The sequence below is a fragment of the Salvia splendens genome, chromosome 5 (assembly GCF_004379255.2).
Source record: "Salvia splendens isolate huo1 chromosome 5, SspV2, whole genome shotgun sequence".
NCBI lineage: Eukaryota > Viridiplantae > Streptophyta > Magnoliopsida > Lamiales > Lamiaceae > Salvia > Salvia splendens.
The window spans coordinates 27,010,354-27,033,005 of record NC_056036.1 but is presented as its reverse complement, the minus strand read 5'-3'; the positions used below and the strand labels follow the sequence as shown (position 1 = coordinate 27,033,005).

General features: G+C 41.7%; 1 long non-coding RNA gene across 1 annotated transcript; it reads left to right on the top strand.

Moving 5' to 3' along the window:
• Positions 1-14,489: 14,489 nt before the first annotated feature.
• On the top strand, positions 14,490-14,802 carry LOC121803584. The gene is made up of 3 exons (XR_006051078.1): positions 14,490-14,541; positions 14,619-14,688; positions 14,767-14,802. It is a non-coding gene; the product is annotated as an uncharacterized LOC121803584 (long non-coding RNA).
• The last annotated feature ends 7,850 nt before the right edge of the window (positions 14,803-22,652 follow it).

Genomic DNA, 22,652 nt, shown 5'->3' with positions numbered 1-22,652 from the left:
TGCTCAATGCTAACGTATATTGATTAAGAAATTAATTATCAAGACCTCATCTTTCAGTAGATAGCATAAAGACTCGTCTTGCTGTTAGATCCATTCAGTGCTATACCACACCAACGTCATCATATTTCAATAAGGCTTAGAAATAATCGGACTGGCATTGCAACCTTTCACAATAGGCAGTGTAGGCCTATCTAGGTTGTGAAATTCTTATTTTTCTTTGTTCAAGACTGACCGCGTATTAAATATGCAATAAACATCCATTAAATGTAAAACATAACAACATTACGACAAAAATAATTTGTTGCATTCATTGGAAAATGATAATTAGAGTTTTACACTATTCAATCACTCGAAAGGTGATTTCTAGTATACAAACCCTAACAGGACAAAGTAAAAAGTAAAGTGTGACATCTACTATGGGACGGGGGTATAATTTAAGGTTTGAAACGATAAAAGAATTATGTGAAGGGATTTTAGAAATCAAAGTGATGTTTTTGATAAACTGAGTGTTTAATCGATTAAATTATGCTTCGACTCTAATTTATTAATAAACTAGAATTTGATTGCTACTAGATGGTATATATAAATCATAATTGTGGAATCATATAATATGAAAATAATTAGCACAAGAAAATGATTTTAACTTAAGGAAATTAAATAAATAAAATAACTAGATAAAAATATTAAACTTCTCTAGAAGTTTAATAACATCATTTAAAGCCAATATGTCTTCTCTCTCATTTGAAGAGGGAGCACGACCTCCATCGAGAAATCATAACCAAATGTAATATTCATAGGCATTCTCAAACTAATGATTAAAGCTATTAGAAAGATACTCATAAAGCAAACACATGTTTAGAGGCTGACTCACTCGATCACGGATTAGTCATAAAACTAAGTCAGTGTAACCCTAAGGATATTACATGAATGACTGGTAAATTTGAATATAGCGATTAGTCTTTCTCAAGCACTACGGTATATTCTTTACCTCAATCAAAGTCATTTGTCATGGTTAATATGATATATACTTGCTATGCAAAAGCACAACTAATATCAAACTTAGTACACATCATAGCATACATGAGACATGAGACATCTATCTCCAAAACTAGTCTCATAATTCTTGTTCTCACTAAGCATCAAACGACACTTGACTAGAGACAAGACGATTCCATCTTGTAAGATAAAAACCTTTGCAATGAAATACCAATGCTAAAATGTTCCAAGCAATGTATAGATATATGATTCCTAAGAGAATCTCAACATTCTTTCTAGCAATCTTAAAGACTTAGGTGCTTAGAATGTAATTAGTTTCTCTTTAATCCTTTATCTTAAACTGGGTAGGCAACCAGTTTCCTACGCCAGATGTCAATCTTAGTTGTTTGCAACTTTTGTAGATTTCATCATCGTAGAGTACCAATGATACCATATTTAATGCACTTTCAATTTCCTTGTGCTTACAGTACTGTTAAGGGCACAAGTCAAATTCAAAACATTTGACAATTTTGATAAAACACATATACTCTGATTTAGATGCATGCCTAAGACCACAAAGGTCTTCATAAGCTTCTAATCATGTGTTTCTTGCCATGTATTACATACCCATTAGGATGTTCCATGTAGATGATTTCCTCAAGACTTCTATTAATAGAAAGTTGTCTTGACAATCATAATACATACATTCTAATTTATGTAAGATCTGATAGACAGTAGAATTGAATCAATCCCGGCACAACGACAACGAGAAGATAATTCTCTTTGGGCATAACCCATTGTCATTGTCTAGCCATTTGAGATCCACATTTACAATTGCAAAGATACTTTTTTTTGTTGAATCAATGAAAGGAATATAAAGGCAAAAAGTAAAGTACAAGCAAGGCACGGGCATTGATAAGGCTAATTTCATGCATCGGTTATGGGGTTAAATTCAACAATTTACGGGGTCTAACACATCTTTTAAGCCAGGTGTGTAGAAGAAATCGCCAGGTCCAGGAAGGAAGGAAGATAATCGCTTGGCGAAGGAAATTGGCGAGAAAATGAGCAAAATGAAGAATAATTGCTAGACGGAGGAGATCATCAGCTAGAGGGCAGAAAGGAGAATTCAAGAGAAAACTTCTAGAAGATCGCCTCCACGTCTATAAAAAAGAGAGCATGCGACATACAAGGGGGGGGACTTACTACTTTTGGCTCGGAGCTCATTTTTTTTACACACTTCTACACACACTTGGGGTAATCGGAAGTCTAGGGGTTTTGGGTTACTTTTCTGTTGGCTGTTGTGCACCACCGTCCTCGTGTAAGGCGAAGAAACAATTTATCTACTTTCGTTTTAGTTTTCTGTTCAGATTTCTACTGAGTCTTCGCTGTTCGAAGCTCGACTTTTGTTATTTGTTGAAACTTGCTTATCTATCTATGGAATTTCTATTTTATGTAATGATGATGTTGATGTTAAGTTTTGATTATGTTAGATTCTGAGTTTGAGGTTGTTTACTGGAATGGATGCTTTTCGCACTTGATCTAGTGAATTGAAGTTGAATCGTGGTTGGATTGTTGAGTATCGGAGTGGATTTGTTTAATCGGAGTTCATGGAGTTGTATTTGATCGTAGTTGGGTTCGGATTGCTTGGATCCGGGGTGGATTATGCATCCGACTTGTAGATCTGAAGCAGAGTTGGTTGATTGTGCATGAGTCTGATAGCTCGTTTCTGTGTTTCTGTTTTACTTAGTCTAGTAGATGTCGATTTGTTCGATTTCTGATTAATCGCCAATTTCTGACGTCCGAATTATGTTGTTCTGTTTGAATCTGTTGTTACTCTGTTTTCTCCATGCTCGAGCTTGGATCAGGTGATAAGATGCAGAACGTTGTTTGTTAATTTCAGAATTAGTTATTTGCAGCTTTTCATCCGCACTTTACTGTTTTGGGGAATGGTCCCCACTGCTCGTTTGATCTCTGTTTAGCTAGATTAGGAAGTTGTTTACTAGGTCGAGGAAGTTCGTTTGAGTTATTGAAGTCGTGACGATGTTTCATGTTTGCAAGATGTTCTCCGTTTCCTAGGTCTAGTGTCAGCCAATTTTCATTACCCAGCCTAGTTATTATTTTCTCAACCCAAAATTGCGTGGCAGCAGCCAACCCACTTTCCAGAGTCTCTTAAATGCCTTCTTACGCATCCGTCTTCGTGGGATTGATCCCTACTTCCCTGTACTAATTCATAGTATAGACGGTTGAGGGTTTTGAACGCAGAAATTGTGTGTCCAACGACCGAGACTTCCAGGATCCTCCGAATTCTTAGACCAAGTGATCTAGCGGATTCTCTGGGTTTGAGAAGCTGGACCAAGCATAAATGCACAGACTTTCTCTAATACCAAGCTTTCAAATGGCGCCGTTGCCGAGGACGGATGGCGTAGTTTATGATCGTGTTCAAAGATTTTGGCGTATATAGTTTTGATTTACCTTTTTTCTTTATTTTCAGTTTATGACATTGGAGTAACTCATTTGGGTGGAGGAACGATTGGTTTATTTGGCAGGTCAAAGAGACAGCATCTACGGTCACCACCAGATCGGGGTTAACCACGAGAGATCCATTTCAATTTGGTTCAGGAAGTGACGAGGATTGGAGTTTGTCAGGAAGAGAGGATCCTGAGTCGTTTTTAGAAACAGATATAGAGGAGAAAGAGATCAGAGACATGGCACAGGTAGTCGATCCAGATCCTGAGATCAGTTCGTTCACTGCCCATCTAGATGGTGAGTCAGCTCAGGCTATGAAGGGGTTGGCAGCGGAAGCGTGCATGAGATCCGATCACATAAAATTGATCTATTTAGCAGATTAATTAGACAAATTCTATTCGCGTACTTATCACATGTATCATGCTCATAACTTGAATTAAAACATGCTTTAGCATATAAAATACCTAAAACATGCTCACTACGGAATTAGCCAATTTAGCTCGTTGATTTAATCAAGAATCGATGATGGCTTGCTCCGTCTCCACGTGAAGATCTTCAATACTCGACCTCTGATCTTCTGACTGGTGTCCCGGACTGTATACTGATATTTGTGTGGACAAATCTCACCAGAATACTAGGATTCGAATAACGAAGACAGAACTCAGCTCACGGAGGGAGCAATTTTGAATTCTCTCTCTTTCTAGAAGGGGACGAAAATTCTAGCAATAATAATTATTATTTTCTGTCTTCTTTATTCTCCTATTTATATTAAGTCACATATTTGGCCCAGTCAGAGATCTAAGGAAGAATTTGGACATGGCCTCACCCAATTAGCTTTTTACTAATTAAATTGAACCCACAATTTAATATAAGCTTATATTGGAATATTACAAGCAGCCACTACAGAAGTAATATTGCACTGCCTTTCCAAATCCGAAATTACAAGTATTCTGGGTTTCCTTTTATTTTTTTAATTCATTTCCCGCGCTTAAGATAGAAACATCCATTAATTAATTAATGTCTGCTGTGGACTTAATTAATTAACACATTTTATTCTCCAAGAGTGGACTAAGCAAGAAACTCTTATTTATTATTCATAGAGTAATTAAACTCCAACTAGCTAGGTTCCGAATAATAAAACCTCGTTTCGAGCTCCTCTTGTGGATGTTATCAAACAAGACTCTCCTCGCGCACGATTCAACATAATAGCAATCCTAGCACCGCTAGACAATGATCACAAGTACCCAATATACCTGGATCGTTGGGTGACGAAAAACCAGCACCTTTGGTAAGTCAAAGTAGTAGATACTCAATATCGTATGCTCAATGCTAATGTACATTGATTAAGAAATTAATTATCAAGATATCGTCTTTCAGTAGATAGCATAAAGACTCGTACATTAGCATTGAGCATACGATATTTCAATAAGGCTTAGAAATAATCGGACTGACATTGCAACCTTTCACGATAGGTAGTCTAGGTCTATCTGGGTTGTGAAATTCTAATTTTTCTTTGTTCAGAACTGACCGTGTACCTTAAATTGAGCGCAGCCCACAACCGGTCTACTAGAACAAAGACTTAGACTATATTATGTTCACTCATACATTTAAATATGCAATAAACATCCATTAAATGTAAAAAACATAACAACATTATGACAAAAATAATCAGTTGCATTCATTGGAAAATAATTATTAGAGTTTTACAGTATTCAATCACTCGAAAGGTGATTTCTAGTATACAAACCCTAACAGGCTATAGTCACGAACCAGCGTCAGAGGGCCATCGAAATTATGACAAATGTGCTAGGCATTCTACCAACGTTCTCCGGGCATAGGAACGAGTGTACATACGAGTTCTTGAATGAGTTTAGCAAGTTGTGTAGTATTCAGAAAAGGCCCAACGATGCAACGGAGGAAGACTATCGCCTACGCGCAATTCCATTCACCTTGAAGGGAGAGGCCAACACATGGTTGTTGAGGCTGCCTCAGGACTCCATCCGTACCCGGAGAGATTTCAAGTTGGAGTTTCTAGATTATTTTTTCCCTTCAAACAAGACAAACTCCCTCAAGAAGGAAATCGTGGAGTGTAAGCAGGAGTACGATGAATCTATGAGTCAATATTGGTCGCGATTCAATGGATTGTTAGATGCTTGCCCGAATCATAGAATGATCGAGGCAGAAATTTACTATCTATTTTATGAAGGGGCAACCCCTGAATCAAAGGATCTGATGAATTCCTTGAGCGGGGGAAATTTTACAAAGAACAAGGGAAGTGAAGCGAGAGAGACTTTGGGGAGGTTGATAGAAGCCAAGAAGGCGTATGACAACCCGAGAAACATCGTGAGGAGAGGGTCAGCAAATGCACTGAAGGAGCAAGGTGACGAAAGGGTCGAGGCGAGAATAGATAGGCTTGAGAAAGCACTCTTGAGTGCAATCGAGAAGACCAAACCACCAGCCTCACAAGAGAAAGAGATGACTCTAGGCCTAGGAGAAGCTCCACCCCAACTATATTATGGCCCTCAAGAAGGAGATTACCAAGCCCTGGTGAATTCGATGGGGAGTTGGAATCCAGATGGGAGTTGGAATCAGGGGAAACAGAAGGAGGCACCATGGAGAACCCATCCTAATTTTAGATGGTCTTACAATGACCCGACCCGGCCACCTCCACAACAGAACACCCAGTTTACACACCAACCAGAAAGGCATAATAACTGGCCTGGGAGAAATCAGGAGGGGCAGAACAACTGGAACAATCGGAATCATGGCGATCATTCTAATTGGGGGAACATAAATCAAAACCACCAAGGGAGTTCTTATGTACCGCCACACCAGAGGAACTATCCAGGAAATTATCCGAATTCCCAACCCTATTACCAGGGAACCAAGGGCCAGGAAATTACTACAACAACAGTTCAGGAGGTCAGGGAAACTTCCGCCAGAACCAAGGGAGTGGACCGAAATTGGGTTTAGGACTAAATTCCGGCCAACCCAACTCTAAACAACCAAGGACTCTTGACGATATGGTGCGTGATCTAGTCAGTTCTCAACAGCATATGCAGAACAACATGCAATCCAACAATGACGTGGTGCATAAGCTTCAGGACACTCAGATGGAGCAGAAGGTAGCAATGGACATGATGGCAAGGCAATTGTCTCAGATCGCAACTTCCTTGAACGAGATGCGAGGAAACGAAGGAAAGATTCCTGCCTCAGTCAACCCACCAGACAGAGCTAACATCAGTCAAATCACTTTAAGATCTGGGCGTGGTTATGAATGTCCAGTGATAAGGAAGAATGAAGGAACACTTCCCACGGAAGGCAAGGAGGAGAAGAACTCAGTTCCTGAACTTGGGAATTCGAAGATAGGGAGTACCGTAAGAGGAGATAACATTCGAGAAGGTGATCTGGGCAGACCGCTACCTAGTATGGCTGAACCGTTTTTCCTAGACCCAGAGCCAGAGGTGGAGAATGAAATAGTGAGAAAGGAGACGGGCGAGCTTCCAGCTGGAGGTTCTCCAAGTGCAGGGAACAATTGAAACCATTTCCGCACCGAGGAGAGACTAAGAAGAAGAAGGATGAACTGGTGGATTTTATGGATATCTTTGGAAAGTTGGAAATCAACCTACCATTCTTACAGCCTTTGAAATTGCTGGTCTTCAGCAAATTCATTAAGGAGTTCATAGCTGGAAAGACAAGACCCAGTGGGATGATCCTGATTGGAGAGAACGTGTCAGCAGTGATTCAGAAACGCAGGATGCCCTCGAAACGCACTGGCCCAGGTATGTTCACCTTACCAATTCCCATCGGTGATGTCAGAATTGAGCATGCTATGTGTGACTTAGGGGCGTCAATAAATGTTTTACATCTTTCCATATACCAAAAGTTGGTAGGAGTAGGAATGGTGGACACGAAAGTGGTAATCTTATTAGCGGATAGGTTGTCCAGAGGGAGTTTTAGAAAGCGTTATAGTCAAATTGCATGTTTTTCTGTATCCGGACGATTTCCATGTTATTAAAACGAGTGATAGTGAATCTTCTGAGTCTAGCGGCGTGCTTCTAGGTAGACCTTTTCTGCGTACCGCTTAGACCATTATCGATGTCTTTGATGGAACCATATGCCTGGACTATAATGGGGAAAAAGATACATTTAGCATAGATGAAGCAATGAAGAAACCATTAGATGTTGAGAATTTGCATGCTGTCGATGTTATTAACACCCTGGTCTAGGAATATCTTGAGACCGAGTTGATGCAGGAGCAGATTGATAATTCGGAGTTAAGTCACTCTATTGACAGAGAGGTAGTTGGTTGATGTGAGGCAATGCACACAAAGGAATTAACTGATGAGGAGCTAGCCGAAGCTATTTCCGAGTTTTGTAAAAATCCAGAGTCAGCCAGGTCAAGGGGATTAGCCCATGTGGCTAGTGTGGAAAATTCTTCGGGGTCTGAAATGGAATGACAACTGATGCGACAGAAAAAAAATTCCTTGCCCCAGGAATCAAGTACCCCCATGAAGCAACTGAAAACGCTCCCACCGGGCCTCAAGTATGCCTATCTGGAAGAAAAAAAGACTTTCCCAGTAATCGTCAACGGGAAAGGAATTACAGGAGGTAAACAGAAGAAACAAGAAGGCAATTGTAGCACCCCAGAAAATTTTGACTTTTTTATTATTATTTTTATATGATGGCTTATTATTTATTTTTATTTTTTTAATTTATGTGGATGTTGAATAAGAATTTCTTTTGTGGAAATTGAGTCTCTATGTGTTTGAGTTAATTATGTGACATTAGTGTTGTGAGTTATGTGAGTTAATGTGATTACGCTTCCAATGTGTGAATTAAATTAAGTGGGATCATGCATAATCATTCTAGCCATTTTATTTGTAATTTTCGGCCCTCCTATTTATTGGAAATAATACTTTCTTTCTTGGATTTAATTAATTGCTTTGGGATATTTATCCAAATTAAATCCAAACCAAATTATGCCATCCCTTGAGATTTTTGAAATCTCCTAGTAATTAGGAGAAGGAATTATTTTGTGGATTTAATTGGTATCTTGTTTGTCTCATTCCATGATTTAAAATCCAATTAAATCGTACCATATCTTACCAAATTTAAATCCTATTCCTATTTGATTTGAGGATTTAAATATTTTTTTCCTTGATCTCTCCCATTCCACACGCCTACTTTCATTTTTAATTGTGGGATTTTATTTTATTCCCCCATAATTTAATTATTTTATTTAATTGTGGGATTTATCCTAGACTATAAAATAAAAGAACCCTAACCCTAGCCCTCATATTTTCGCCTCCCTCTCTTCTATCCTCCCACACGTTTTTTTCCTCCCTTCCTCTCCTTCTCCACCAATTCTTCACCAATCATTTGTTCTTGCATCAATTTGGAGTTGGAAATTCAAGATTCATCGAAGAATCGCATCAATTATCTTTCCTACCGGTTGTGTTTGAACAAGAAAGGTATATTTGAATTCTCTTTCTCATCCTTTCCATTGAACCCATCTTTCTTGATTCCCTCATGCATATAGTGAGTGTAGAAATTATAGATCTAAAAATTAATCGGTTGGGATTGATGTTTTGCATGAGAAAGTATGTGGATATGCGTTTATGTATGTGTATGTGTGAGGTTGTGGATGATTCGTTGGTGAATAATATGTGAATATATGACAAATTGGTTGTGAGATCTTTTTAAAGCATGATTAACAATTTTTTTATATTTTTTTTACTTGATATCTGACTTGATCAACCTGATTGACTAACTCTCTCAACACGGCTACCCTTTTATTTTTACTTTCTGTCGTACTACCCCTTTCTTTGAAATGACTCATCTCTCTGACCCCTTTTCCTCACGTATTTATAAAAAGTATATGGATGTGGGTCTCGGTTATTAAAGAAAGGGTAAAAGTGTATGGGCTCAAATTGGTTAACTAAGGGGTGCCTTGCTTGACGAGGCGGGTTCGTGGAGCGAAAGAAGAAAAGGCTCAAATTGGTTAAGTCCTAATGCCTTTAGTCCTTACTACTTGTGCAATTTTCATCTAGATATAAAAAATTCAGCCTCTCGTAAAAATTTTTCCTTTGTAACAATAGTAGAAGGTGTTCTACTTTGGCTTATAACCCACATATAGAGAGGCTTCACAGTAAGTTTTAAAAAAATTGAGCATTTCCATCATACTTGCGTTGTTCAAACTGATCAAGTTTTTACAATCAAGTTTCTACATGTAAACATACTGATTCCTTTCTCTAACTCTTCCCAAAGTAATCAAATCTTCCACTTATCCGATTTCATGCATATTGCCTATTTATTACTAACTGATATTTTGTGTTTTCAAAATTTCTGACATGTATGACTTTTATTTTATGGAACTAACCCTCCCCCCTCCCACTGCATATGAACTCGTCCTCGAGGGACTGGATGCAGTGGAAAAAGGGTTAGGCAACGACACAACAGAAACCAAGGAAAACTTATCACACTTAGACCAGACACTGGGCTAAGTGTGAGGAAGTGCCAACAATCAAACATGCCTATCAAAACAGAAAAACAACAAACAAAATACATAGGCAAAATATAGCAAAACGAGCATGCATAACTTCTCACACTTAGACCCAACACAGGTCTAAGTGTGAGGTGGAGCAGAAAATCATTTATACATACCAAAAATAAATAAAAATAAAATTGTTTTGAAACTTAAAATGAGTAGAGATCGGGAGGGGAGAGGGGGTTGTACTTAAAGCTTCCTTGGAGGTTGACCGGGAGATGCTGAGGGTGGCCGAAAGGATGATGGGCACCGAGACGGAGGAGAGCTTGTAGAGGGAAGTGGTGGTTGGCTGGCAAGGGTCTGTTGGCGGATCGACTCCAGAATCCTAGGTTGAGCAACCAGCTGGGCAAGAGAGTTTTCCACCAGCTGCGTAAGCATTTGCTCTATGCGGAGCCTCTATTCATTGTTAGTCCGTGCAGCCTCCTCTGGCTCTGTCGTGGGGACCATCTCCAGCCTTCGTCTCTGCTGCCTCTCAGGGCTTGCCGGACGATCGGCCGTCCTCCTCTCTTCCTCGCGCCTGGTCTCCTGCTGCTCCATCTGTTTCTCCTGCATAGCCTTTACGTAGAAGCGAAGCTTCCCGCCGGGTACTCATTCAAGTACCTGTATTCTTACAAAACATTCCAAGTTAAATAATTCAAGCTTAGGGCAACGGCTGGGACGCCCTACGTCCCTGTGGAGCACCAGGCTCCAATTCCGCCTTAAGTGGGCTCCAAGCAGGTGGCAGACGTTGACGTGGCGGGCAGGGCGAGTGGCAATCTGATTCATCAAGTAGGCCAGCCAGTAGCCAAGGTGCTCCCTCCTCTGCTCCTTCATGCTCCACATAAAGTAGAGCTCGGCCATAGTAATGATCGTCGGTGTATTGGCTTGGCCAAGGAGATTGCAGGCAAGGTAGACCAGAGCAAGGCGGAGGGCTGGATCAGCAATATGAGTTCCTCTAGACTCAGAGGCTTTAAAGTTGGGGCACGTCCGTTGCACATGGCTTGCCAGACGACCTGCTGATCAAACTCTGCCTTCCTGTGAGGAAGGCCAATGTCGCGCCCGAACCTCCACTAGCGACCTGGGCCTCTGTATAGAGTCCCATCCTCACAGAAAACTTGTTCAGGCTCATCGTCTGCTAACGCCCAAACACCAGGAAGGAGACGCTCCTGGCCTCCAAGTTTGTGCTTCCGGTAAACCGGAAGGTCGTGAAAAATTCTTTGGCCAGGTCCTTGGGCACGAAAGTATCCTCGATCTCCAACAGCCATTCAAAACCAATCCCAGTAATATACTGGGTAAATCTCTCCTCAACCCGGATAGTTTTCAGGGCTGGCTGGTGGAGTTTCTTACCGGCCTACAGCCTCTTCATGGACGTCACCCTCTGGTGGACCTCCTCAGCCCATTTGGGGTTTTCAATTTCCAGCATCCGCTGGAGGAGGTCGGTAATTAACACCACAGTTTGTCTGGAATAGTCGATGGTTGGGGGCGCGACAGGACGTCATTGTTGTCTGCGGAATATCTGGGCCCATCGGATCTCTCTCCCCTCTGTATCAATGCCCTCTTCTCCTTCTTGTGGAGGGGCATGTTGGTTTGCATCAGAAATCTCAATGCCCCGGGTTGCGGGGCGCATCCTCTTTGGAGGAGGAAGAACAGTCTCCTTCCCTTTTCTCTTCCTTTCAGCCTTCTGACGGCTATCCTCAACTGCCTCGGCCTCTCTCGTCTCTTGGTTTATCGCCCCAACGGCTCCTTGGTTTTCCGGCTCCTCCGGCTCATCCAACAGCCTCCGCACTGCATGGGGCCTCTCCACCTGCTCCTCCTCCGCCCTTTGCATGCTGGCCATCCCGGCATCTTGGTTTATCGCCCCAACGGCTCCTTGGTTTTCCGGCTCATCCGGCTCATCCAACAGCCTCCGCACTGCACGGGGCCTTTCCACCTACTCCTCCTCCTCCCTTTGTATGCTGGCCACCTCGGCCTCCACCTCCTTTATCAGCGTGTTGATCTCCATTCTGCGAGTCCGGCGGCGCAGCGGCTCCTCCTCCGTCTCCGGGACCAACTCATCCACTGGCTGAGGAATGAAGGTCAATTCTGCCCCCCTTTTTGTAGTATTTCGCTGGGGGGAGGCAGAAGGTCCTCCGTAGAATCGTCATCAATGTGCACAACCTCGATCGGTTGTCTCGGCCCTAGGAGAGTAGGGGAGTTGGAGCCTTCGGTACTTGGTGGCGTCGGAGCGTTAGGAGCAGTCGTGCCTTCTGCATATGGTGGCGGCACAGACAGTGCTTCTTCGGTCGGGACGGCGGCGGGCTGCGCCCCTCCCTCTTCTTCATACTCGTCCCTGCTATACTGTACAAGGGGGACGACGGGTGTAGGTTCAAGGGTGCGAAGGGGGCTTGTTTTTGGGAGGTAGATGGAGGAGGTCGGGGAGGATTTTGGGATGTGGAAGTTGTGGCTCGGTCCTTTGATAGGGATATTCCAAGGCGGGCTTTCACGGTGGCGTAAACTGTCGCGATATCCATCTCGGAGGGCATACTCTGAAGGATTCTGGTCAGGCGCCGTTGGGCTTCTGCATCTACTTCAGGAGATGAAGCGGCGGCGCTGGTTTGCGGTGGTGGTTGAGAAGATGGGCTAGGGCTTTCTACTTGGGCTCGGGGCGAGGTCTCCGGTCCTCACTGCCGGCACCGGAACTGGAGGAGGAGGATGAAGTTGGGAGTTGTTCAAGCAACATTGTTTCTGGTAATAGTGGTAGGTTTTGGTGAAGAAGATGATGATTTGGGACATGGGTTTGAATCTTGAGCGGTATGGGAGAGCAAAGAGAATGTACTATAGGCGATTTGGTTAAAAGTGATATCCGGATCTGAAAACTACCTTTTATACCGATATTGCGGCTGTTGGGATCCTCTACGGTTGAGATCCCTGCGACTGTTCAGATCTTTGCGACTTTTCACGTACAGGCGCGTCCTTTCTGAGCGCCAGCTGGCTTAGCTTCTCTGATACACTTCTTTCCTCTCACCAGGACGTTCTGTCCAATGCAGCAGTTGGCGTTTCCTGACACCTTTCAGTGGCTGCGCATGTCCTTTCATCACCTGCCATGATCAACGAAAGTACTGTCCTACCAATTAAATTCGAATTGCACTGGTCAAGTGGACAATTAATTCTAGATGAAACTCAAATAGTTCCACTTGATCAGCTTCCGTCCTTACTTCTGACTTTTAATTTCTAAGAATTAAAAACTAACACACGAAAAACTATTTACACTAACTACCAAGAATTTGACCGAGTTCCCCTGGGATGTCACTTGATCAGTTTAATGGATTAAGAATTTTTTGCTTGATCGAGCAGACTACCCACGAGTACCCGATCACTCCTTTTACCTGCTCACTAGGTTGGATTAAGCAGGATTAGTGGAATTTCTTCCACTGTGCCTGCTTCGGTCTTGTCTCTGTAGGGCTCAACCCGATGACTATTTACCAGGAAGGAAGACGAGTTGGGGGGGTCTCCTGGGAGTATGTTTGCCTCCTGTGTGTGCACTACCTTCATGGTACGAGGGTCCGCCCACTTTGAATTCCGCTGCCTGAGTATCAGTTTGAGTTGACACTGGAAGAGTAGCTCTTTCTGCCCTACTATGAGCTCTCTCTTTCTCAAAGTGGGGTCGAGTCTGCGTTGTCGATTACGGTGGGGTGTCACTTCTTCTTCTAACCTGGCGGGATTCATGCACAGGTCTGGGTTAATCTCTGTTGTTTTCCACTTGACCACCTCTTGACCCAGTCTCAGTTCTTCCTTCAATTGTCCTATCTGTCCTTGCGGATTTGGTTTGACTGCTTTTGTCACGACCGTCCATACTAGGGGTATTATAAATGAGGAGATCGTGACCACGGGATAGCAATAAAGACAACATTTAAGGACGATAGTTCATAGGAAAGACTCAATTTGTAACGCCCCACTTTTTGAACCCTAATTTGTGAACCCTAAATTACTGGTTTTAATGCTATTAATTTTGCGAAGTCCGTGAATTAATTGTCGGTAAATTAATTGGTGAATTAATTGTTGTTGGACTAGAAGTTGTGAAATAAAATATTACGCGAATTTAAATAATTCCTTTCCGTGAGGAATATATTTATTGAACTTAATTTGCGTACTGGATCGAATAATTGGACAAATAATATAAAGGTCCAGTCCGTGATAAATAAATTATGGATTGCACAAGTTAAAATAAAATACAATGGGTTGCGAACTAAACTAAACTAATTAAAATAAAATATCCTTAATTCAAATCTTAATTAAAGATTTTACGCAGATTTTTCCTGCTCCGTGAAAAGATATTCATCCTCCGTAATCTACAAATAAAATTCCAAATAAATTCAAGTAAATCAAAAAGAAGAGAAAAAAAAATAATAAAATAAAAATCAAACCCCCCCCCCCCTCAATACACGATTTGCAACCGCCTCTCTCTCATGAATCTCACCCCAAATCTCTCCAACCTCTTAATCAAATCTTCTACCCCTCTATAATAGTTCTGCACCATTCGTTCCTCCCACCTCTGCAGCAACACAAGATTTCTCTTCAAATTCCTACTCAAGGTAAACTTGCAACTCCATCTCTGTACACGTTTTTGCTGCTAAATCAACTCGTCGAACTCATGGAAATTTTTTAATAGGACCGAGACAACAGAGACTCAAGAACCATTCTTTCCAAATCCTTGCAAATTTGATTTCTCATCCACTAAGGTAACAAAAGAAAACTATCATCCTATTCCTCAAGAAGAATGTACATTGATACGGAAAGTTCATACTTTTTTTTTACAGAAACCAAGAATCCAGATTCAGGGAGAAGAAACCAACAGCTTTGATTTTTTTTGCCTGAGCCGACCTGTTCAGTGAAGGTATAAACCTTCCCCTCTATCTCAAATCCCCTTGCATATCGCTTGGTTGTTCAGTCGAAACTTGAAACTCGAAGTAAAATAAACCAAAGAGCAACCTTTTAAAGGATCAAACTGGAATTTAAGAAACCAAACTAAGAACCTTACTAGCGGGGCGAATCGGGTTAGGGTCGGAGGCGTCGGGTCTGTTTCGGGGTAACTTGGGGCGACGGGTGGCGGAGACTGACCGAGAGCTGCTGCTGGCAGCGGTGGCGTCGCATTCCCGGCAGCGACGGCGGCGGATCCCGGCAACGAGCAGCAGCGGCGGCGGTTCAGGGGAGCAGAGTGCCGACGGCGGCGGTGACTGTGCAGGAGCAGCGGAGGGGCGTCGCGGCTCACGTTGGCGACAGCAGCGTCTCCCAGCGGCGAGTCGCATGCGGCGACGGCAGCAGAAATCGGCGATGCTGAGGACGATGACGGCGACGGGGGTTGAACGCTGAGGACGAACAGCAGCTCCAGCCCCACCCCAGTCGAAACCCAAGCAGTTTTCAGATGAATTCAAGGCCGCGAATTGGAGGAAAACGGAGCCGGATTTGTTGGTGAAGGCTACGAAATGTGGAGATCCTAGTTTTGGTCGAAGAGAGAGAGTGGGAAAGAGGGAGAAAGATGTGGGAGAGGATGGAGAAGAGTTGGGCTTGGGTAATATTAATTAAAAAAAAACATTTGGGCCTCATTAATTGACTTGGGTGAATCATTTAAATTTTTGGGCTCCATTTAAATTGTTTAGGCCTCTTTAATTTAAATGGTATGATTGGGTTAGTTCGGCTTCAATTTAAATTGTTGGGGCTTCTTAATTAAATTGGGGATATAAGTTGGTGAAAATAATTAAACTTTGAGGCTTTTAAATAAATCATTGGGCCGATAATTAATAGTGGCGAATTATTTAATTAATTCCGGAATATTTCAATGAATGAATAATTATATCCCAAGTCTTGAAATAAATATAACTGCGAAGGGAAATAGTTGTGATAATTTAATCATGCGCTTAAATAATTTTTGGGGATTTATTTGACATCGTGGTGGAAAATATGAGGAGTCAACGGAGGATTTATGGGTGCAAGCGGCCGCCGAATAATCGAAAACCGAGTTAAATCGAGGTAAAAGACTTTGCCTAGGATGCATGCATTTCCATTTATTTATTTGAAACAGTGTGTTGATTTATCTATTATATAAATTGTTAAAGGTGAATCATGGCAAGGGAATCGTGATCGCAAGGGAAAGAATGTAATTTCAAATTAAGCACTCGAGGTGGGATTTCTTTTACTAAACTCTTTTACGATTTTCAAAAGTATGATTATGGTGTAATAAGGGTGGTTTAAATTGTTATGTCATGCCATGTTTGTTTTGATGATGAGATTGCGCCTGATGCCTAGCTTTTGAGTTCGCTCCATTAGGCTATAGGGCTATGTTGAGATTGTTGCCTGATGCCTAGCTTGTGAGTTCGCTCCATTAGGCTATAGGGCTATGTTGAGATTGTTGCCTGATGCCTAGTTTTTGAGTGCGCTCCATTAGGCTATAGGGCTATGTTAAACGAATTCGGGTCTGAGTAGGGCCGTAAACCCTATCAGGCTGTGTACACATGTGGGATCGTGAGCCGTCCTTGCTAGTCGGCCGGTCTCGTGGGCGAATAGTGTGGCCACACTTTCGTCGCACTATGGAAAGAGGATATGATTGATTGGTTGTTGAGAAAGTGGGGAGATTGTTTTGCCTGGTCAGGCTATGAAACTGTTTTTGTGATACTCGATGATATTTCTTTTCTAAATGTAAAACTCGAGTTCACTATGGTATGGATGACATAACTTTCATCAAAATGTTTTCGGCATGAGCCCATTGAGTATTCTTATAGTACTCAGCCCTGCATGTGTTCTCCCTATGTGCAGGTTGAGCGGCGACGAGGATGTGTTGGTGTTGAGCAAGTGAATTAAATATGTTATTGATGTCTTTGAACCTTGAGTGTCGTTGTGTCTTCACACATGACGTCACTCTTTCTCTTGGTCGTTTCCGCTGTGACGTGTCTTAAATTATGATTTATTTGGGCCGACAACTTTAATTGTTGGGGTAATGGATATTCTGAATTCCTGGTTGGATAATATTAAACTCTTGGTTATTTATTTGGATATTAGTTGTTGGTCCAACTTGTGTTGAAACCCTAATTCCTTTCGTCTTCTACTTAATTCTTTTAATCACGATCGCCCGTATTTATTAACCCTAAGGGGCGGTCGTGACATAATTAGTTTAAAAGAACTTAATGTCATAAATTTATTATCAATTAATGCAAAGACTTATAGCAAACGATTTTTCAAAGGAAGCGACGTGGCAAAATAAATATCAAAATCCAACTAACCTTCAAAAGAACAATTATTTTACTCTACGAAAACCCATTTTAGAGTAACGAAGTAAACAACGGATTAAAGTCTAAAACTCTTGTGATATAGTTTTCAAAAGTAGGAGCGGAAATAGGGTTTCAATGGGAGTCAAAGGATGACGCCTATGTATGAAGACACAACCCATCCAAGGTTCCTAGGCCGACTCAACATCCACCGCAACATCCCGCTCAACCTGCACATAGGGAAAACATATGCAGGGCTGAGTACTTGTTGTACTCAATGGGCTCATGCCGAAAACATTTTATACAGTTATGTCATCCATACCAGTGATCTCGAGTTTTACATGTAGTTAGGAAATATCATCGAGAACACAAAAACATTTCATAGACTGGCCAGTCAAATAATCCCCCCACTTACTCAACAATCCATCAATCACAATCATAATTCCATGTGCGACGAAAGTGTGGCCACACTATTCGCCCACAAGACCGACTAGTAAGGACGGCTCACGATCCCACCAGTGTACACAGCCTGATAGGGTTTGCGGCCCTACTCAGACCCGAATTCGTTTCACAACACAGCCATATAGCCTAACGGTGCAAGCTTGGACGGACTAGGCATCAGACAACAATCTCATAAACCAAACATCATGGCATGACATAACGAGTTAAACCACCCTTATAGCACCACATCATATTTTCAGAAAAATAAAAGATTCTTAAAAGAAAGCCCACCTCGTTTGCTTAAACAATTCAATATCCAACTTAAGGCAACCCTCGTTCCTTGTGCTCACGTACACACAATACCCTTGCCAACATCACAACACAAATCAGCCTTCCATCAATTCACATTATCATGCATGTCCTATCGTTCCTTTCATCGTTCTCTTAAATTACCCATCCCAACATTCAGCAACATAAGGAAAACATGCCATAATATTTCTCAACGTATCACACATAATCACGTCATAGGATACATTCCTTAATCCTACATGCATCATATAATTCACCCAACTTGGCAACAAATGATATTTTAACGTAGCAACCATCCATCCCAACCGATTAAATTCTTAGATCAATGATTTCTCCACTCACTATATGCATGAAGGATTCAAGAACATGGATTCAATGGTAGGAATAAAAAAAAGATGAATCAATTATACCTTTCTCTTGAAAACAAATCGGTAGGAGTGACAATTGATGCGATTTTTCGGTGAATCTTGAGTTTCCAACTCCACAATGAAGCAAGAACAATGGATTGGTGAAGGATTTGTGGAGGAGATGAGAAGAGAAGAGAATGGAGAGGGGGCGTGTGAGAGAGAGAGGGACGATTGAAATGGGGGCTAGGGTTAGGGTTTTAGGTATTTAAATGCTAGATTTATTCCCCACTTAAATAAAATAATTAAATTGTGGAGGAATAAAAATTATGGGAATCAAGGAATAAATCCCGCAATTTAAAGAAAATAGGCGTGTGGAATAGGGGAGGTTTTTCGAAATTTGCTATTTAATTAGCAAAGGAATTGATTTGGTATTTATTGGAATAGAAAGAATCCCACAAATAGGAACAAATTAATCCCTTAAAATCGGGAGGGGCCGAAAATTTACTTTATTTCCACAAGGAAAAAATTTGAATTTTTATTAAAATAGGCTAAGGAAAGATTTGCCAAGATATGGTGTGATTTAATTGGCTTTTAATTCAAGGGAAGAAATAAACAAGTTACCAATTAAATCTACAAAAATAATTCCTTCTCCTAATTGATAGGAGGATTTTCGAAAATCACAAGGAATAGGCTAGGGTCAAAATTTAGGTGGAATAACATAGGGATATTTTGGTTTGGATTTAATTTGGATAAATATCCCAAAGCAATTAATTAAATCCAAGGAAGATAATATTATCCCAATAATTCATAAGGGCCGAAAATAGACACTTTATTTGGCTAGAACAAAATGCATGATCTTATTTAAATTAATTTCCCTCATTGCAAAAATATAAATAACACTTCATTCCAAATCACCCATGACAATTTATTCCACATAGTCAACTCAATCACGTAGCAACAATTAAATTTCATAAATAAAATTTCCAATCGACATATTAACATAAAAGTTGCAAAAATTTTGGGATGTTACATCCTTCCCCTCTTAATAGAAATTTCGTCCTGAAATTTGACCGTCTCACATAAACAACTCGTGGTATTTTTCTTTCATTCTATCTTCTAACTCCCACGTGGCTTCCTCGGGACCATGGTGTATCCACAACACCTTCACGGATGCTATCGACTTGTTTCGCAACACTTGCACCTTCCGATCTAGGATTGCCTCGGGCTTTTCCTCGTAGCTCATGTCGGGGGTTAGGATCACTTCCTCTTGATGAATCACATGCTTGGGGTCGAACACGTACTTGCGCAATTGCGACACATAGAATACATTGTGCACGTTCCCAAAGCTGGGAGGTAACGCCAAACGGTACGCTACAGGATCTACTTAATCGATAATCTCGTACAAAACGAGGTTTCAGCTTGCCTTTCACTCCAAACCTCACAACTCCTTTCGTCAGGGATACTTTTAGGAATACTTTGTCACCAATATCTAATTTGATCTCCGTTCGGCGCACGTCAGCATACGACTTCTACCTATCTTGAGCTTCTTTGATCCTTGCACGGATTTGATGCACAATTTCGGTCATTTCCTTTATAGCGTCGAGTCCTAACATCTTCCTCTCGCAAACTTCATCCCAATAGAGTGGGGATTGACACTTCCTGCCATACAAGGCTTCATACGGAGCCATATCGATCGTCGCTTGATAGCTATTGTTGTAGGCGAATTCAACCAATGGTAGACCCGTTTTCCAACTTTCCCCTCGATCTAGGACAACGGCTCACAACATATCCTCAAGCGTTTGAATCGTCCTCTCTGACTGCTCGTCCGATTGCGGGTGATAAGCAGTGTTGAAGTTCAATTGTGTGCCCAATTCTCATTGCAAACTCATCCAAAACATTGGTGTGAACTTCGTATCGCAATCGGACACAATGGTGTTTGGCACTCCATGCAAACGTACAATCTCACTCACGTGGAGTTCAGCTAATTTCTCCGCTCCATAAGTAATCTTAATCGGTAAGAAGTGCGCGCTTTTAGTAAGTCGATCGATAATTACCCATATCGCAGTGTTACCCTTCTGTGACTTTGGCAAACCCGTCACGAAATCCATAGCTAGATGCTCCCACTTCCACTTTGGAATTTCAAGTTGTTGCAATTTCCCATATGGCCGTTGGTGTAAGGCCTTCACTTGTTGACATGCTAGACATCGCTCCACATACGACGCTACGTCCTATTTCATTCCATTCCACCAAAAATGCTATTTCAAATCTTGGTACATCTTCGTGCTTCCGTGGTGAGCAGTGTAAGGCATGTCGTGTGCTTCACTCAAAATCTCATCTTTTAGAGCCTCATCGCTCGGCACACACAATCGTCCATCGTATGTCAAAGCATTGTCTGCCTCCTCACGATAATGATCAAGTTTCTCGGCTCTCACCTTCACATGTAGTTCTTCCAACTTCTCATCATGTCATTGAGCTTCTATGAGCTTGGTTCTCAAATCTGGCTCAATCACTAGCGTCACTATTTTTCCTCCTACTGTCTCGGGCGCTTTTATTATTTCAAATTTTCATTCGGTCGAATTCGAGAATCAACACTTCCTCTTGCGTTAGGAAATGAATCAATTGCGGTTGGTTCTTCCTACTCAAAGCATCTGCCACTACATTCCCCTTGCCCGGATGATAGTGAATACCACAGTCATAGTCTTTCACAATCTCTAACCAACGTCGTTGTCGCATGTTTAACTCCTTCTGCTCAAAGAAGTACTTGAGACTCTTGTGATCCGTATAAATCTCACATCTCACTCCATAGAGATGGTGTCTCCAAATCTTTAGTGCATGCACTACGACTGCTAGCTCCAAATCATGAGTCGGAAAATTTAGTTCATTCGGTCTCAACTGTCGGGAAACATATGCTATCACTTTCCCATCCTGCATCAACACGCATCCTAGTCCTAGTTTCGACGTGTCAGTATAAACGACAAAGTCCTTGTCGGGTTCTGGTACCGCTAGGACTGGTGTTGTAGTCAATTTCTCTTTTAATAGTTGAAAACTCGCCTAGCATTCCGGCGTCCAAACCACTTTGATTCCTTTCTTCAACAGTTGTGTCATCGGTATCGTAATCTTAGAGAATCCCTCGATGAAATGTCGGTCGTATCCTACCAATCCCAAGAAACTACGGATTTCACTCGGCGTTTTCGGCGACTTCCAATTTTGCACAGCCTCGACCTTTGTTGGGTCTACTTGAATCCCATTTGCCGTCACAATATGACCAAGAAAGTTCACTCGAGTCAACCAAAACTTACACTTACTAAACTTGGCATAAAGTTTCTCCTTTCGTAACGTTTCCAACACAGTTTGCAAATGCCCTCCATGTTCCTCCTCGTTCTTCGAGTATTCTAAAACATCGTCGATGAAGACTAACATGAACTTGTCGAGATACTCGTGGAAAACTTGGTTCATCAAGTCCATGAAGATGGTCGGGGCGTTGGTCTGCCAAATGGAATCACGACGAATTCAAAATGGTCATAACGAGTACGAAATGCAGTCTTAGGCACATCCTCGCGTCGGACCTTTAGTTGATGATATCCCCGACCTCAAATCCATTTTCGAAAATACGCTCCTCAAAGTTGGTCAAACAAATCATCAATCCTCGGCAGTGGGTACTTATTCTTCAAGGTCATCTTGTTGAGCTTACGATAGTCGATGCACATCCTCATCGTTCCATCCTTTTTCTTAACGAACAACACTGGCGCTCCCCACGGTGACACACTAGGTCGAATAAAACCCAAGTCTAATAGTTCTTGCAACTGAATCTTCAATTCTGCCAACTCCTTAGGGGCCATTCGGTATGGTGCCTTCGATATTGAGGCATACCCTGGTTCCAAATCAATAGTGAACTCTAATTGTCTGTCGGGTGGCGGTCCAGGCAATGTTTCAGGGAACACGTCGGGAAAGTCTCATACAACTGCCATGTCTCCTACCTTCAAGTCTTTCTTCTCCTTTCCATTCCAGTACACCAGATACGTCGGACGCCCTTTTCTGATCATCGTGGTTGCTTGTAAAGTAGAGATTATGGAGGTTCGTCGGTTCATGGAAATCCCATACAAGATAGTCGGCTCTTTGCTAGAGGCTCGAAAAGAGATATGCATCTCCTTGCAATGTTGCATCAAAACTCAGAATATGTATCAAGAACGCAAATTTTAATCAAACAGTTTTAACTTGGATATGAACCGATTTCAAACTGTAACAATTGGTTATGATCATCCCAACGGAGCTTAAAAGAATCATAAGATAGGTCATGAATATGGGATGGAATCGAATTAATGTTAATTCTCATAGTAGGCTACCTAA